The following is a 7233-nucleotide window of genomic DNA, read 5'->3' as shown; positions in this document are numbered from 1 at the left end:
TGGTTCTGTCCGCTACAGAAATGCTGATAAACTCAATTTATTTGAGTTGTCTTAACTTAGAAAAACTAAGTAAGATGGAAGTTTTTCTTCTCAGTGTGGAAGGATGAAAGATGTGTTTTGAAAATGCCACGTCACTACCGTCCTCCTCCCTAGCACGGATCAGTCCGCATGTTCATGGTGCCAGCATTTTTTATGGAATATGTTGAGCAAACCTAGAAAAGCGTCAGCTCAAGGGATTATTGTTGTCATTGCTGTGGATCTTTACCTGATACACTGACTTGGTGAGTAAATGTTTACTCTTATTCAAACTGATTTTGTGGCTTCTCTTAGTTTAGCACCAGGTTTATAATCGTGCTAGCTAGTTAGTGTTAGCCTAGCGTTGCTGCTGCGGCTGGGCTCATGTTACTTAAAAATTAACACCACAGCCTTAAAAACCTTATATAAAAATATGTCTGTGAAATTTTCTGTTGATTGTTTGAAATAAAAAAGTGAGATAAGAGCCCAGACAAAATTCTTCGGGGGGGTGAAAACAATAAGCCAAGAGTTAGCTGTGCTTGCGGACTCTTATCAAGCCTTGACCTCCCGGTCAGCTATCGCGCTGGTGGATAACAGAGCTCTCCGAAAACGTGGAAGCGCTTTTGCAAATATGTGATATTTTGATAAATTAAGTAGATATTTGAGCATTACACAGCTACATTCTCCACTGAAAATATCTTAAAAGGTTATTTTGTGACCCAGAAAGGGTAATCTAGGGGAAAGGAGGATCGCATATGTCGGCCATGGTTGTCGGAGCCTGTGCGTACTTGTAAGCTCGCCAATGGCGGAGGAGCGCGGCTTATTGCTTTTTCTGGGTCACAAAATCAACTTTTAAGATATTTTCAGGCGAGAATGTAGCTGTCGAAAGTTCAAATATCTGCTCGATTTATCAAGACATCACATATTTGCAAAAATGCCCCGACGTTTTCTGAGATGTCCATTTTTTTCATGCTTTGTGGCACCTTGAACATCTGTGGCATCTATTAATGTCAAATCTCGCCTTTATTTAACAACATAAGCAAACTCTATGTTACAATGATTGCACAGCCATTAAGGATCAAATCGGTTTCTGAAAAATGTTCTGTTTTTTCTCCCTCTGCTTGCTTCTTACTGTCTTTGAGGCTCGGGACCAGCACTCCTGCTGTTGGACAGAAAGACATCAACTCAGTGGTAAGTATTTTGGTTTTCCAATATATTAGCAACTGTCAGTGACATTTATATTAATCAGGCTGAACTTTAATCATACTTTAGATCAGCCTGTTTTACTTATTGTTTTATTTGTTTTTTGGTTTGGGGAAGTTGTTTCTTTACTGATCTTTTCCTGTCTTCTGTTATTAGACTTGAGATATGACTGCACTAGGCTGTTGCTGGTGACTCCAGTTAATTCTACAAGACATGCTGTGTAAGTAAACAAACAACAACAGTTTGGTCTGCATTTCTTGAAAGATCACATCCCCCAAACTTAGTTTAGAGGGTCGACACTGAATATAGTGAAGTCTGCAAATTTTCTAACAGCAAAATTTGTTTTGTGCCCAAATCATTTTGCACATCATTAGAATGAAAGTTATTGGCCATGTTTTCATAGCCCTTTTTAAAATGATGCTTTCATGACATTATTGTGTGTCGGGTGGGGGTCAGGGCTATCCAGACTGACAATTGGGACATTGAATGTCACCTCTCCAGTGGGGAAGGAGCCTGAGATTGTCCAAATTGGAGTCTGTTTTATACCAAATGCAGAAAAAAATGTTTTAAGAAAGCAATTAAGTTCATGTTCCAAAAAATATGATTGTTTGCTTGTAGGACACCAGGAGAGATGAGTCCTCCGTCACAGATGGTGTGGTCAGTGAAGATGGTCGCCTGCAGGTTCAAGCTCACTGCATCTCCAACCCACATCCACTGCCACTGTACTTAAGGGAAGTTAAAGACTTTCTTCTGCACCTACATTTGGATCACCTCGATCCATGATAGTCATTCAGGCAGTAATGCCTGGACTGGAAACAAGCCATCCTTAAAATATTACAACATTCCAGCTCATGTGTTGGAATGCAAAACAAATGTGTTGTTTAAATTAGAGACTGCACTTGTGACAGAACAACACATATTTTTATTTTGATTATATAAGTAATGTAAGTACAAAACAAACTTGTGGTAGGCCTAAACTTATTTTCAGAATAATTACATCTGCGACTTTGTTTCATTGTAAGATTATAACAGTGATGGCAATATAATTGTTTGTTGTTCAGCAGAACAGTGTCCAGTATGTTGGCTGTTATACTTTGTTGTGTTTGAAAATAAAAGTTGGTCTGATTTTAACATCATGACAAAAAGTGTTGTTAATTATTTTTAATCATATTCAGGTTACCACAAATTGTTTTTTCATTTAGTTGAACTTGAAATGTTTGTCAGTAAGTAAACAATTAGCACTGTACAGTCAGAAATATCAAGTTATTCTTAATACTGTATAAGTTGTCCTAACAGTCATCTTAAGTAAGCTTTACTTAGTTTTTTTGAGGCAATGAGTTTCCTTAATTTTTTTGAGTTCTGGGAACTCACAAGGCTTTACAGTGTACTCAAAATGAGTAAGTTGCCCTAACTTGGTCAACTTACGTAAACTTGATCCAATTTTCTTGAGTTCTGGGAACAAATGAGCTTGTACAGAGTACTCAAAATAAATAAGTTGTCCTAATTTAGTCATTTTTAGCTAAGCTTTACTCAATTTTTTTGAGTTCTAACTAATTAGATTTTACAGTGTGTAAGAGCAGGAATTTAACTACAAACTCTCATAGTTCCCGTCAGTATCATTCATTCTGCTCTGCCTCAATGGTCACAGTGGCTAGTTTAAGTACGTTTGCCCCATAGAAATCCACTGATGTTCAGTGAGTCCCTTTGATACATGTTTAGACCTTCATAATTTTCAGGGTGCATGAGTGTTATATCTCCATCTCATCCTAAACATTTTACCAACATGTAAAAGGCATACGTCCACAAGATTTTGATTTTTTTAATTGAAACTTGTTTGGGTTTGGGTGACTACTTGGATTAGGGGAGTATTATTTAGAGCAATGTTTGTCACTTTGGTTAATTGCTAAACTCAGGCTGTTTTTGTTCAGTCTTTTTCTAACTGAGCTTTCACATTTAACATGCTAACTGAAGCCTGTAGAGTCTGAGCTGTAGCTCTTTTATTTTCTGTATTGTACAGTCTGACTTAGGGGTGGATTTGCTGGGATTGGTGACTGTGTTGCATGTTTTGAATAATCTTCTTCAGAGTAGACTTTTGGTGTAAGCTGATAGTGAATGAAAAAAGCTATAAAAAGCTGCTGTGGTTTTAATTTTCCAAGAGAGGTAATGCACATAATGCAGAGACGAGCGCACGGGAGATATCCAAATTCTAGGAAGGCAGCCTGCTGCTGTACACAGGCGGATTCTTCTCAGTCAGAGTTCTTAACAACTTGACTGTTTTCTCAAACCACACAAAGAGTGCTGTTTCCATTCTGGGAAGTCTACTCATTGGTGTAGGCAGCTCTTCAAATTATAAGTAGCTATATATGAGCAGCTATATTAGCTTTGACTTATCATGTGTTAAATATTATACTTTCCTGGTTTAAAATTTATGATGGCTCAAAATTCAAACCTTACAAATTAAAACCCTGAATCATCACCACCTGTGTGAACTACAAGGGTGCCATCCTTTTTCTTTTCAATCCATTAAGTACCACATTTTACACACTGAGCAAGAAAGGAAGTGAGCTCTTCATGGTGACCCCAGAACTTTCTAGCATACTACTGACACTGCTCGACATCTTCTTTTCTTTTTTTTTTTACCTGTCCCGTTTGGTTCTTTTGCCATCAGAATTATTGTGTAAAGACAAAGAAAGATGCCCAACAGATTTACTTTACCAAATGGACCATCCCAGCCTTGCCTTAATGATCTATTTGATTCACCTTTGCTTTTGTTGTTTATTTTGTTTTATTTTCACTTGCTAAACATGGGACAGATTTGACTGGGGGAAAGAAAACGGAGAAAGAAAGAGGAAAGGAAAAACAGCGGGGAAGAGGAACGTGATAAAGGACAAAAAAGAAAAACCAACAAAACAAACAGCCAAAAAAAATACATATATCAATCACCTGGATCACCTGTCAGGAAAGAAAAAAGAGAAAACGAGCAAAAAAAAAGAGAGCAATATAATAAATAACATCATCGCGATGATCTATGTAAATATAACAGTAAATACTAAATATTGAATATTATTGTGCAGCACATAAGATCGACAGCGCACAGTGTGCTTTGAGGTAGGAGCCAGAGTGACAGGGGGGGGTCACTGCTCGACATCTCACAGTACAGTATAAGAGTCCCGCCACAAGGAGACACTAAAGGCTTTCAAACCAACAGTCTCTGCTTCCAAAGTGGCGCCAGCCGTCACCACCGATCATCGTACTTATGTAACATAAACTGTGGATGCATGTTTAAGTTGATACATCACTTAAAGCCACCACTGTTCAGGCATCACATCTGTCCATTAGGTTTCCCTTTCATACTCAACATTTTTATCCCTGGGTACTAACTTTTTTGTTTTTGCTGACTGTTTATTTATTTGTTTGTTTGTCTAAATAGGCAGTAGCCAACATGATTTATAAAGGGATTATAAAATCTAAAAAAATTACTGCATTATTTTACTCTTATTAAACTCACTTTCCTAAAAACTGATTGCAGCTTCTACTTTGTTTAGTCAATGTTATGTCTCTAAATTATTTCATATCATTCATGGGAGATATGCTTGACAAATGATAAGTTAACAAGTCACTGCTACCAGCCTAATCAATTCATTGGGGCAACCTGCGTGTTGTGCTGCATTGTCTGATTTGGTCATAGTGTGTAAACACCTCTAGAGGCCACTGTTGTATAGCTGCTGCAAACTGAACGTGCCCGTACCAGAGGTTATACTTAAAATGGCAGCTGCCAGGAAGTCTCTTTGGACATTTGTGTTCGCCCTTTATGAAATAGATATGTTGTATTACAAGGTACTAATGCACCCTTGCATTGGTAAAATAAATTCTACTAGAATAGCTGATACTCCCTTACAGAAGATTTATTTTGACCTTTCTAAAGCCTTCTTTAAAAATTAGAAAATAAAATGAAAACAGGCATATGAAAAAAAGCCTACTAGAAATACTACTCTGCATTACATCCTAACACTTGGCTAAATCCTAATATGTAATTCTGGTTTAATAGTTTATTTCACTAAATGTGATTATGCACTAAAAAAGAACATGTTGGGTTTACTTAATTCAATAGTGGACACTGGTTGCACACAGATGTTTTGCTTTGGCAGGAGCTTAAACAACTGAGGTGAAGTTATTCATATTCAATAAACCTGTGCAATTTGTGTTGATAAAATATGATTGAAACAAAATATCCAATTTGAGCTCTTGGATATTTTAATTCTTCACAAATTTCACACTTTATTCCAACACTATTCAGTGACTTTTACCCAAATACTATTTGGTCACTGAAATACTATGTTATCTTCAAATGACATGTTGGTATTATATTCTAAATACACAATTTTCCAGTGAAGGCCTTACAACAGATTGTATTCTTCTCTTCCAAGATGGTTGCCAGCATCCACTAGTAACCTTTCAAAACAAAAACAGTAATTTCACTATAGTGACAGTAGGTGAATCAGCGGTCTGAAACACACGGCCCGGGGCCGACTTGCGTGAGGCCCACATCACCCCTACTTGCCACCCGTACTGTTGACGTGAGGAAATATTGTGCATTTTGGTTCTTGAAGTTAGTTTTTGTTACGGGGGATTTTGTTGTTGAGTGCAATGTGAAAATAACTTCTATAAAAAGCAAAAAATGATTTAATATGAAGGCAATATGAGCAGAGAGTAAAACCATGTTGAGGGATTGGCTGTGTTAGTTCAGTGAGAGTTATTTGTAAAGAAAACAATTTTCACTAGTAGACATAAATGTACACTTATGTCTGCATTTTTATTTTGTTAAATAAAACAAAAAATATAGCAAAGTGCTGCCACATGTCTGAGTGCCAATTCTTTTTTTATTCAATGAAAGGTTTTAGTTAATTAAGATTGAGGAAAAAGAATTTGCATTCACATTTGCAGTTTTGCCTTGTTATACAATATTTGAAAATTAAAACAAAACACTACATTTTCTGAAATATTAGTGAGTTTTTTCTTGTTTAAAGACAAACGTTTTTATACTACTTGAACACTAAAGTGACCCTCCAATGTGATGACAGTGCCAGCAGTGGCCCACAGCTCATTTAATGCTTTCTCCTAATTGGCTCATAATGGTCTCTCATATGTATGAACTATGTAGGCTATCTCTATTTTAAAATAATGGGTGGGCAATGAGAGCATCTCCTCGATGTGTACAACAGGACAACAGGGAATACAGAGAACTGACTGAGGACTTTGTCAACTGGTGCCAGCAGAACCACTTCCAGATCAACACTCCGAAAACCAAGGAGCAGGTAGTGGACTCCACCTACACCAGTGAACATCCAGAGAATGGGCATTAAGATAGCTGACTCATATAAGTGATCTGATTAATAAACGGATCTGGAGTAACAACAGAGTGTACATCTACACAAAAGGATAAAGACGGTTGTATTTGCAACAGAGAAGTCTTTTGGAAGGGAGCAGGGAGAGCTCCTGAAGACCTCAGACGCTGTGGTGGTATTGTCCATGTTTTATGGTGTGGTCTGCTGGGGATAGGAAGAAACTGAACAGGTTCATCAAGAAAACTAGCTCTGTTCTGGGATGTCCTCTTGACCCAGTGGAGGTAGTTATCCCTGTCAGATAACAGCTCCCACCCCATACAGGTCACCCTTCAGTGACAGGCCGTGTTCCAAGTGGACATTTTGGAGGCCTTTCCCTCCAGCTGCTGTCAGACTGTACACTGCACAACAGCAATGAATGTACACCACATATTCACACACTGGGGTCTTTGCATATCAGTGTGCAATACCTGTTAATACCTATTAACACCCAACCACTGCACTATGAAATGACCACGCCAAGCAAACAAACAATGTTTGGGTGCTGCAGATGGAAACGGACCATAGCTTCATGGTGAAATTCCTCACAAAGAGCAGAATCTACCTTGTCCTTTAAAGTTTTTATGGCCACCACTTGGGTCTGCTCACCAGGTACTGTGCCATATAGGTGGCC

This window comes from Astatotilapia calliptera, chromosome 7 (genome assembly GCF_964374335.1).
Source record: "Astatotilapia calliptera chromosome 7, fAstCal68.1, whole genome shotgun sequence".
NCBI lineage: Eukaryota > Metazoa > Chordata > Actinopteri > Cichliformes > Cichlidae > Astatotilapia > Astatotilapia calliptera.
The sequence above is the reverse complement of the archived record's forward strand: the minus strand, read 5'-3'. Positions refer to the sequence as shown.